This window comes from Herpailurus yagouaroundi, unplaced genomic scaffold (assembly GCF_014898765.1).
Source record: "Herpailurus yagouaroundi ecotype Mexico unplaced genomic scaffold, PumYag 29, whole genome shotgun sequence".
NCBI lineage: Eukaryota > Metazoa > Chordata > Mammalia > Carnivora > Felidae > Herpailurus > Herpailurus yagouaroundi.
The window spans coordinates 88204257-88216364 of record NW_024412377.1 but is presented as its reverse complement, the minus strand read 5'-3'; positions in this window follow the sequence as shown (position 1 = coordinate 88216364).

The following is a 12108-nucleotide window of genomic DNA, read 5'->3' as shown; positions in this document are numbered from 1 at the left end:
TTTGTGTAAAAGGTTGCATGGTTTACAAAAATATTTCAATGGCAATTGAATATCTGTAGCTTGCTTAAACAGTGCAGAAAATAAATGGTACTTAATTATGTAGTACTGATGTACATTTTTCTCATGTTCAAAACTTCTGAGAAAAATTACACTTAATTTGTAGATTTATTTTAAATGAACATCAGGTATTTACAGTTAAAAAAATCATGGCTAAAAAAAAAAAATCATGGCTATACTCTAGGATTCGGCCAAAGCACTGACAAATAACATGACAGTGTGTGATATAAATCAAGTAACCAGACAACTGTATGTCTTAGTACTTAAGAGTTACAGAGTCATAAAACCTTAGAACAAGAAGCAGCTTCAGGAATCACTAGTTCAACATTTCACTTTGACAGCTGAGAGAATCAGGGCACCCAGAACTTCATTGCCTTACTGGAGATTAAAGAGACAGAATCCTAATCCAAGCCATTTTCTTCAGCACCACATCAGCTGTATCATTTAAACAATCGTATTCCTTTTCATGTGTAGCTTCTTGGATGTTATTCCTCAGACACAGCTTCTTGGGTAGCAAAGGCTTGTAAACTAAAAAGGCAAGCTATCTGTTCTGTACACACCCAATACATACTGGTGAAATAGGAACAGAGAAAACACAATAGAGGCTCCCATTTGAAAAAGGGAGGAATTGAAGGCACATAATCGTTGTTGCCCGTAGCGATTCTGTAATCCTTCTGGGCACATGTCCTTAGTTCCCCTTGTTCTGGGTTCAGGGACTTTTCCTTGACTAGGTTCCAATTATGCTTCTTGGAAATGGTTCTCCATCTGTTGTTCATGGCTGCATACTCTTGGCTCTAAGCTTCACTGTCTCAGTGCTTGACTTTGCTCTCTGATTCATCCTTCTTTTTCCATAAAATGGCATGTTTGCAGCTGTTTAAATTTTCAAGTCTGCTTTCAGCCTGCAGGGTTCGGGGCCCAGGGACATGTTTTAATTTGAACTGTTTCTCACGCTGATTCATCTCCTTTAAACAACGTATGGGTTTTCTATATATCAAACTATAATTTACTCCATTAGATGAAAACCACACTCATAAATCTCTTCCAGATCAGTCCCTCTCTACTTGAGGCTGCCTGCTGTGGAACGAACAATGCCCTGAAAATTCTTTTAAGTCATTTTACCCAGCTGACAGGGTAGATAAATCCTTAACAGAGGGCATTACACCTTCATCTTTGATTTGATCTTGTATTTTGGTAGCACTCTAGATTTTACCTTTGCTTTGAGATCAGTTTTTTCACTTGAGATTTTTTTTTTTTTCTGTCTGGAAAGGCTGAAAATAAGGAGTTTCATTTTTTGCACATCAAGTCCTAGGTTTGAAATATCCTCTCTAAACTCTGCTTGGAAATTGACCACTCTATCTTTAGATCATCTCTGTCTTGCAGTACCTTATCCTAAGAGGGTAAAAGGAATTAACTGACATGTTCAACATGCTTTTACAAAGAGAGATCCACAAGTTCCTCAAATACATTTTCTATCTTTAAAGTTATCACAGGCAACAATTTCATTTACCTTTCCACTAATAAAAGGTAGGTTCCCCTTGGGGTGCCTGGCTAGCCTAGTTGGTAGAGCATGTAACTCTTGATCTCGAGATTGTTAGTTTGAGCCCCATGTTGGATATAGAGATTATTTAAAAATCTTAAAAAAAAAAGTCTCCCCTCTCTTCAACTTTCAACTGCACTTTCTTCCTGCTTTCTCAGCTCTACTTACTGCCACTTTGCCACCTTTCAGGTCTCCTCTCATTTCTGGTCTCCACGGTCAATGCCATATATTCTAGGTTTGTTGTATACACTTCTATTCCTGGCATCAATTTCTTTATCATCTCCAAAACAAACTACCTGCACTGAGTAGCTTAAACAGCAATGCTTTATTATTTCTCATGATTTTATGGGTAGTTCTTTTGCTTCACATGGTGTAACTGAGTCACTTAATAAACATTTGCTTTAAGATAAGAGCTCAGCTAGTGTCAGAAAAATCTAAGATGGCTTCTCCACCTCCAGGGTTTGTCATTTAGTACTTTAGCCTTTCTTTCTTTATAGGATACTGCCTGTATGATGCCTGCCTTTCACGGGGTAGAGTTCAAAAAGGATATGCCCAGGGTGCAAATGTTTACCAAGCTTCTGCTTGCATCAGAGCTGGCGATGTCCCATTGGTTAAAGCCAGTCACAGAGCCATTACATAGGAGTTTGGAACATCTGGAGGTGTGATTTATTAAAGGCTACCGATGTAACACTCTAAGATAGGCGTGGAGGAAGAAGTGAGTGAATTATTTGTCAGTCAATAATCTCATTGACCACAATTTTCAAATTATCTTGGAATTTTTCTAATTTCTTCCTGCCATGTATATTTTGACCATTTTACTGCCTAATACCATTTTTCACTAGAGCTGATTTGGGCTACCTTATCAAAGACCAAATTTTTATGATAATAAACTACCAGTCTGTGCTCTGGAGCAAGAATTCTTAGCTAATCCTCTCTTTTCCTACAAAGATAGAGTAAAGCATATCGTTGCTTAACTACTTTTTGATTGAGACTGAATTTAAAAATTCAAACAAACCTTGTAGAAAAGTTCTCATTTGAAAAATAACTTAAATCTTACTGTAGCAGGCATCTTTGGTGTCCCCTGTCCTATCCCTTCAGCCACCCGCACTTGCAGCCATAGTTGCACTGCATGGTTCCTTTGAGCCCAGTCTTGTCTCTGAATGGTGGTGTCCCATCTCAAGCATAGCATGTGTATCTTTCAGCTTTCATCCTCTGGGCTTTCTCTCAGCTATGACCTGAAATGAGCTCTGCTGAGAAGTGTGGGTTATTTAAGTGTGGGATGTTTATTGCTCTCAGGGGGCAACCACATAACAATGATAAATAAGAACTGGTAGCTCCTTCAGGTGGACAGTGTTGGAAGGCATTCTGTGTGCGTTTCAGAGGTCCCAGCAGAATTGAGCCCTGACGGACGCAAAACCAATATTAAACTCTTTTAACATTTGCATTTTTACTCCCCTGCCTCTCTCCTCACTCCCTCACTGTTGCTTCCGGGGCTGGCTTTCCAATTAAACTGCATGTTCTCACATCTGTCTGAGGCTCAGTTTTGAGTGGAACTCAGTCAGGATACTTACTTTCTATGAATACATAAAAGAACCAAAACTAGGTGATTTTTTTAGGTTTAACAATTTTAAAAACAGTTCTATTCTTACATGCTTTCATTTCTATCATCACTATCATCATCTTTATCATTGCTAGTAACATAATTAAATATGCAAACATATTTAAAGGTCATATGTAAAGAATTTTATACAATTCTACAAATATAAGACTTGGGGATTTAGCAAAATTACCTTTTATTTGGGGTAAATCAAGAAATAAAGGAACAGCATTGGGAAATGTGATTTTGACTGGGAGAAATGGGGAAAAAAGGAAACATCAATTTTATAGAAACCATTTTCACAAGTAATTGTTTTATCTCCTGATCATGCATATTCTCCTAGTATTTTGGGAAAAAATAAGGCTACTCTAAAAGGATATTTAGATACTAAGTATTTAAAGCTCACTAAGTATAATAAACTCATTTAAAAATTGAACTCCTTCTAGGAATTTTCTAAGATAAGACATATGTGATAGAATGTTATAGTGGCTAAATTTTTTATGTTATGGCTAAATTTTTCATCTAGTCCTCGCCCAGATAAATTCTCAGGTATACATCAAGATTGAAGCCTTTTTATAGTCTTTGCTTCTCCTGATGTGAGATTAAACAAACATAGCCCTGAAGTTGGAATCCTTTCTCTCTTGTGGACTATTATCAGTCTAGGAAACGTGACCGTCTTGAAATACATGGTTGTAAACCAGCAAAGCTTCACTGTGGTCTGCCTTCAGTGTCATCTTAGTTTTAGAACATATGATTGAAAGGTATGGCAATATAAATGGTTACTTGTGGCTGATATACTTCAAAATCAACGTTAGTGTTATAATGGAAGAATGTATGAGGTCTCAAGAATATTTGGTTCATATATTTAACACTGTATTTCTTTTGAACACTCATAGTGCTTTCTAATGGCAAAGGGCTACTTGAACAAAGATAGGGTTTGTATTTCCTTTAAAGTAGGAGCCATATAAAAATTTAATCAAGTAAGTGAAAGGTAAAAATGTCATCACACTTCTAAAATTTGCTGTCAATATTTCACACCTGTATGGAAAGCAGATAGCTGTCTAAGCAGCAGGTTGATAACATTCCAAACTGCAACCCCTAATTAACTCACCTTTTGAATTATCAGCTAGACTCCATTGCAACCCATGCAGCCTATTGGCAGGGAGCCTGACAACAAAATGCATGTTTAAAATACCAAGTAGGGAGAGGAATGCTATATTATTTGGCACAAATACTATCATCCACCTGTGCAGAGGGAATATGCTTTTCCACTTTGCTTATTATAGATGATCTACTAGTTATATGCTCTTGGCATCATCCCAATAAATTATATAGTAATCTCTTTGTCTAAGGAAGAGTAGTGAAGCTGTATTGCAGTGGACTCAGTGTAGTGAGTTAATTAAATTAGATTAAAAATCCACAATATTTAAATCCTCTCAGTAGTCTGAAATTTGTATAGAAAAGTCTAGAGATCATGCAGTTTGTTTTATGAGGTTAAACCCAATTTGGATACATTTGGGACTTGGAACAGAGAAAGCTCATGCCATGTAAGAATTGAATAATGCAAGTATTTGAGAATTTAGTCTGTCTCTTTGTAAATGAATGAGGAGGCTTCTCTATAAATACAGAGAAAGTAGTGGTCATTAAAGTTTTATGAGGCTGATTATTTTAAACAGCTTAGAATGATAAAATCACTCACTTGAGGCTATGAACATCACGTAAGTCTTGTAGTAATAGTTTCTCCATCAAAAATGACTAGAATTTTTTTTCTTTTTCTACCAGTGGTTACTCTTTTATTAATCAGTCCATTAAAGGAAATCTAAAAGCATCTGTTGTATTGAACAAGTGTTTACTGTATTAGAGATTTAGTCACTATATACCAAATAGTCTACTAACAAAATGTTGTGTTAGTATAACGATCATGGTTAGAATGACACTAGAGAAAACTAGCAAGGTGTTATTTTGATAAATTCCTCTGAGAAGAGAAGGGGATGTGTAACGTCATACATTTTATAAAAAATGACTCAAAACTATATTTTCTTTCCATTCTCTCCCCTTTTGTTTTCTTATTTTTATAACAGCAACAATAATTATTATTAGTTATTGTCTAGTATCTTGGAGCAAAGAAAAAATCCCTTTTTGGTTAGGTGCTTAAAGACAAAAATTACTGAATTCAGAGGAGAGGTTCTGGGAGACCATTATAAAAATATGACCCTGTGATCTTTTGAGATGTGGGTTAGGAATCTCCCTTTAATGAAAACCTGAGAGGTGTTTTTTTTCTTCCCCCTAGTTCAGTCATAAGTTCACACAGATCAGTCGAATGATCAGTCAAATCTATAGATACGTGGTTTAAATCTACTGCTTTAGACCGGGGTTGCCTGATTTGCCTTTTGGGTTTTTTTTTCCAATTGCTATGTCATGCACTCTCCATGGACTCAATGTTTCTTTCTTCAGAGCACTAGCAGATAACTGTCATTTCACAACCAAAATTCTGTCACAGATTTAAAAATACCTGGTATGGACATGATCATTTCACAAATGTGATTTACTTGATGTTTAAGAACATAGCATCTATTCTTATGGGAAAAATAATATTTTACTGCTTTTAGGTCTGTATATCAATCTGGAATTTGAAAGCATTATACTTCATTGAGTTTTCCTCTTTTTCAGAAGAGAATTGACTGACTTTTTCCAAAAAGTCACATTGAGTTTTAAATCTTGTACTTTTAAATGGCATTATACCCATGTTACGGTTTCTGAACCAAAGAATTTCTCTTTTCTGCTAACCTCTTGAGGTCACAGTGGTGGTTTGAAGTCTAAGCAGCAATTCTGTTCAAAGAGTAACTCACAGCAGGGTGTGTGCAGTAAGGGTATTCGTGATTCTGGTCTTCACATATATTCCACTTTACCTTTTAGAAAATTTTGGTTTTGAGGCTACTACAAAGGCAACACCCTTAAAACACGTCATTTTCTATATCTCCCTGTACCCAGAGCCTTATACAATGACATTGGAGATATATTACTAGAATTTTTATTGCACAATTGCCATTTAAAAAATTCCCAGTGGAATCCTTGATCCCTCACATGCTCTTGGCTCTAGAGTGCTTTCCATCCACCCTTGAGAAGCGGTTCAAGGGTTACTCTCTGGAGTGAGCTGGAAGATGATGTGCCCTTCAAAGCAGAGATCATCCCTTCCATTTGGGCCTTTTCCTGAGTGGTGAGGAGAATATGATGAGAGTTATATTTTGTTGAGTGGCATTCAGATTTTGGACTCTGGGTCCTGAATGCTTGGAGTTGAATCCTGACTCTGCTGCTTACTAGCTGTGTGAATTAGGGCACACTCTTTAAGCTCTTTGTACCTCAGTTTCTTTTTCTTTCTCTTCTTCTTTTGTGTGTGTACTGGCATCTTAGGTGTGTTGTAATAATTAAATGAGTTAATGTATAGAAAAATCAGTGTCTGGCACATCATAAGTGCAATATATGTATAATTGTTATTATTATTATTATCCAAATATGTGTCTGTCTTTATGAGGATTTCATAGCATTGATTTATTGCCGTATGTAATTGGGTTCTTAGAAAGCTGTGATAGGAAAGAGAAAGGAGAAATTTATTTGTTAAAGTTGCATTTACTGTTAATGTGCCAGGTCATCAAAAACTGAAGTGTGTTGTTTTAACAAACATTTATTGTGTTCACTGTGTGTAAGACAACTGCTGTTGTAGGGGAGGCATTCCATAATGAATCAGAAATTGTTGTCAAGGAACTTACAGAAAAGTACGAGGATACGAGGTATAAAAACAACTATAACATAAATGGGAAATTGTAAATGCCTTCAGAAAGGATTCTACTTTATTTTGGATTTTCAAAGGAGATAGAAATAGAGATTGAGAGGAGAGATAGAGATAGAGTGAGAGAGAGAGAATATGAATAGTTAGAATAGCCCTGTTTCTGTGGTTGGTTGCCCTTACCCTCCAGTTGGCTATATTGTCTGAAGCCTCCATAGTTTCCCATTTCTTTCTTTCAAGCTGTTGAGCCCTTGCTATTATCCTGAATTTGGAATTTGTTTTTACTCTGCCTTGCACCCTTAGAGTTATACCTCATCCTTCATCCTTGGTGTGTGGTATACCGATCTTGTACTGCATCAATAACACAGCTATCCTTACAATTTGGGGTGACTTTATTAAGGTCAGTCCCTCCAAACAGAAATAGGAAAGGGCATCTATTTGGGTGGAAAGAGTTTTTCATGAGCTCTTGGTACTTATTTCTGTTCCTCTTAAGATTTTTGTATGATTCCTTCAGGAAAATAATGCCAGTGTCGTAGGGAAAATGGATGAACGGGAAGAGCCTAGAAGAAAGTAAATCTGTTAGAAATTTCTTGAAGAAATCCAGCGAGAGGTATTTACCTTGGGCTTGAACCAAGGTGCGAATGGCACGGAAAGAGGTATGGATGATGGAGTAGAGAAAACAGATGCCAGAGATACTTCAGAGGAAAATGTGCCAGGATTCACCAACTAGCTGTGTATAAAAAGAGAAAGTGAAGAGTAAATGAGATTTTGAGCTGAGGATAACCAGGGTGGAAAGTTGCACTATTAACAGAATAAGGAAAATAGGACATGGTGTAGCTTTTAGAAGAAAAAAATAGTTCAGTTTTAAACATATCTGATGAATAACCAGATGGAGATGGCTATTAAGCACTTGGAAATGAGGATCTGTAACTTCAGAGGGAGGTCAGACTGGAAGTATATGTTTGACAATTATTTAAAGTATTAGTTGAAATTAATATTAAATGGAATTTTCAAGGAAGGGAGTTTGCTAAGGAAAGGGTTCTTTGGTGAATACCATGAATTTAGGAAATAGGAGGATAGCAGAGAGACAGAAACAGGGTCAGAAACAAAAACAGAGAGAGACAGGTTGAATAACACAAAGGTTAGGAGGATGACCAAAGAAGGTATGTTAAACTTGTTCATGACAAAAAGTTAATTTATCCACTGTATTAGGATGCTCAGAAAAACAGCATCAGTAGGATGTGTTTGCGTGTGTATAGATACACACAAGATATTTGTTATAAGAAATTGGCTTGGAGCACCTGGGTGGCTCAGTCAGTTAAGCATCTGACTTTGGTGCTCACGTCGTGATCTCACAGTCTGGGTTTGAGCCCCGTGTTGGGCTCCTCAGTGCTGACAGTTCAGAGCCTGGAGCCCGCTTTGGATTCTGTAACTGCCTCTCTCTCTGCCCCTCCCCGCCTCATACTCCGTCTCTCTCTCTCTCTCTCTCTCTTTCTCTCTCTGAAAAATAAATAATAAACATTGAAAAAAAAAAAAAAAGAAATCGGCTCACAAAATTATGGAGGCTCCCAAATCCAAAATCTGCAGAGTGGGCTAGCAGACGAGACCCAGGACAAACAGTGTTCCAGTTTGAGTCTGAAGGTCATTTGATGTAGAACCAGAATGGCCAGTATTACAGATGGAGTCTGAAGCAGTTTGTTGGCAGATTCACTTTGCTTGGGGGAAATATGGTCTTTTTGTTCTATTCAGGCCTTACTGATCAAATGAGGCCCACCCACATTCTGGAGGACAATCTGCTTTAGTTATAGTCCACCAATTTAAATGTTGATCTCATTTAAAAATACCCTTACAGAAACAGAATGATGTTTGACCAAATATGTAGGCATCCTATGACCCAGACAAATTAACATATAAAATTAATCATCACGGGGCGCCTGGGTGGCGCAGTCGGTTAAGCGTCCGACTTCAGCCAGGTCACGATCTCGCGGTCCGTGAGTTCGAGCCCTGCGTCAGGCTCTGGGCTGATGGCTCGGAGACTGGAGCCTGTTTCCGAATCTGTGTCTCCCTCTCTCTCTGCCCCTCCCCCGTTCATGCTCTGTCTCTCTCTGTCCCAAAAATAAATAAACGTTGAAAAAGAAATTTAAAAAAAAATTAATCATCACATGTACATTCTTTACCCTTATGGGTGTCATTTTGGCACCCATAGATATATCCTTAAACCATACTTAATCTCCAAAGAAAGATGACACACTTCTGCCTAACATAATACAACTGTCCTGGGTACAACCTAATATCTGCTTAATCTTTCCCCAGAAGAGGATGCAAAGTTTGTAAGTGGTGTTTACCTTTATCCTTGATACCTTGTAACTTAAATACCATGGTATAAAGTCAGTACATCTTATCTTACACACACACACACACACACACACACACACACACCAAAATAAGGAGGAAAGGTGATAATTAGAGTCCTCGTTCTGGTCATGTGGATGTACCTGGTATTTTTTTTTAACTCACAATTTTTTTTTTAATTAAGTAAACTGTACCCTCAATGTGGGGCTTGACCTCATGACCTAGAGATCAAGAGTTGCATGCTACACCAACTGAGAGAGCCAGGCACCCTGCAGCTGGTATTTATAGCTGCCTTCTTCCATTACTCATTCTGTATTCCCTTTGCCTTCAGCAAGTACCTCAACTGGTCATGGTATTTTACCTGGTGAGGTGACTCAAACCTTCATTCCTAAAGAGTCAGGCCCGTTAGTAGTCCTGTGTGATTTGGGTTGTAGTTTTCCATTGATGTTAACCACAAGGCATGATAATAGTAAGAGATGCCCTAAGAGACCTCCTCTACTCTAGACATATCTTCCTTATCATGACTGTGGAGTAGTAGTTCAATTTCCTCTTGGTAGTCATTATCAATCACTGTAGGCAGCACAGAAATGCCCTTTTTTGCCTGTTGATTCAGAGTCATGAGAAGCCTACAGTGGCATTCTTAACTTCCAGTTCAGTGGAATCATAGTGTCTCCTGGTGGAAGGATTCCCTCTCTTAGAACTAAGAATTAGGCCGGCAGAGCACAAGGTTGTGGGGACAGGAAGAAAAAAAATTTTCTAGTGAGTCACTAGGGGTAATAGTGAATGATGTCACTCCCATTTCCACCCTTTGATTCCTGGATCTGTGAATCCTGGCTGTGGCAAAAATAGCACTATGTTTCAGATGTAGATTCAGAGCACATACAGCTTCCAGAAGAACCTTGTTCCAGACTTGGAAGGTATTACCACCAAGCTGGCAATATAACTGAGTCTTCAAAGGCTGTTCCACTGTTCTATCAAGCCAGCTCATTAAACCAGTGAATTCCATAAGCCTGGGCCCATTGTCACGCTTGATGTACTGTGTGAAGTGAGTTCCTTGATCAAAAACAATGCTGTGTGGCATACCATGACCATGGATAAGGCACTGTACAAGTCTGTGTGTGGCAGTTTTGGCAGAGTTGTGTACACAAGGAAGGCAAATTTGTATGCACAATAAGTTTCCATTCCAGTAAGAACACAGTGTTGCCCCTTCTATAATAGAAGCAATCCAGTGTAATCAACCTGCCCCAGGTAGCTGGCTGCTTATCCCAGGGATGGTACATAATTTGGACTCAGTGTTGACCTCTGCTACAACCATCATGTACACTTTTAAACACTTTCACTGTTTTTGAAAGGTCGATGTGGTATACTGCCTTAAGTTTCATCCTGCAAACAAAGCCTCCAAGTCCAGAATGTTCCTAGAGTAACATTCTACTTTATAATTTAAAGTTAGATACTGAGAACCTTATGAACTCTTTCAGGCCATTAGACTGCTTATACTCTTCATCAGTAGTTTGTTGGATATTGCCTAAAAAAGTTATATATAATTGCAGTGAAAAAGTATTCTAGTACAAAGAGCAGAAGTTCTATGGGTTATTTCACTAATAAATGAATAAATTAATAAATGAGACTCCTTGACACTCTATTGAAAGGAAAGAATTCAGGAATTTATCTTAAGCTAAAATTCCATTGGGGAAATTTTGAACACTGGGCATATAGGACTTGTATATTCAAGTTTATGTAATTGTCCATACACTATGCAAACTAGGATGGAGCAGTTCTAAAGGCAGTAACATTGAATCTTGCCGGTATTCTTGGCCAGATGATCTTGTGTAGTTTTGAAGAATTGTGTTCGTGTAGGGGTTTGTTTAAACAGTATCATGGGTTTTTATAAGGCATGCAACACTGGTAACTTTGCACATGTAAATTATGAGTGGACCTGGTATTTCTGTTACTAGTAGCTTTTAATTAAATGGCATGAATGGAAGGGAAAGATCCAAAAATAATACTAATTTTAAAAAAACTACTTAGAAATACTTTAAAAAATACAAAACCTGACAACTTTTTCACTGTTCTTTCAGATAGTAGTAAAACTACAAATTGTCTATACCATCATGGAAGGTAAATAAAATTTTCTGTTGCTTTTTTTATTTTTATTTTTTTGTAAAGGAAAAGGAACAAAAAAGGAAGGGGCATCAGATTTTTCTAAAGCCATAAATGTACACTACATACCTCCTGTCACTACCACCATTTTCCTCCTGAAGCTAAACAGTCTGGAAAATGTTTTCGAGCAAAGAATTATTTTCACTAGTGCCTTTCCCACACCATGTTCTGTTTCAGTTTGGAAACTCATTTGAGTCAGAGCTGGAAACAACTGTAATTAATTTGCATATCTTATAAAAGAGAACACCAGAAAATTAAAAGTGGCCCCTCACAGGAGAATATTTAAATCATCTCTTCTGGTGACTTTTAGGGAATTTTGGAGCATGATTGGGGAGAGTTCTTACTCAGTGTCCCTCAGCAGGATATATGTGATTGCCCCATCTTTACCCCAGCTGTTCTTCATCATGTGTTTTAGAGTTAGTGTCTTCCCATCCCCAAAGGCAAGGGGATTAAAAGCAAAAATGAACTACTGGGACCTTATGAAGATAAAAAGCTTCTGCACAACAAAGGAAACAATCAACAAAACTAAAAGGCAACCGACAGAATGGGAAAAGATATTTGCAAATGACATATCGGACAAAGGGCTAGTATCCAAAATCTATAAAGAGCTCACCAAACTCC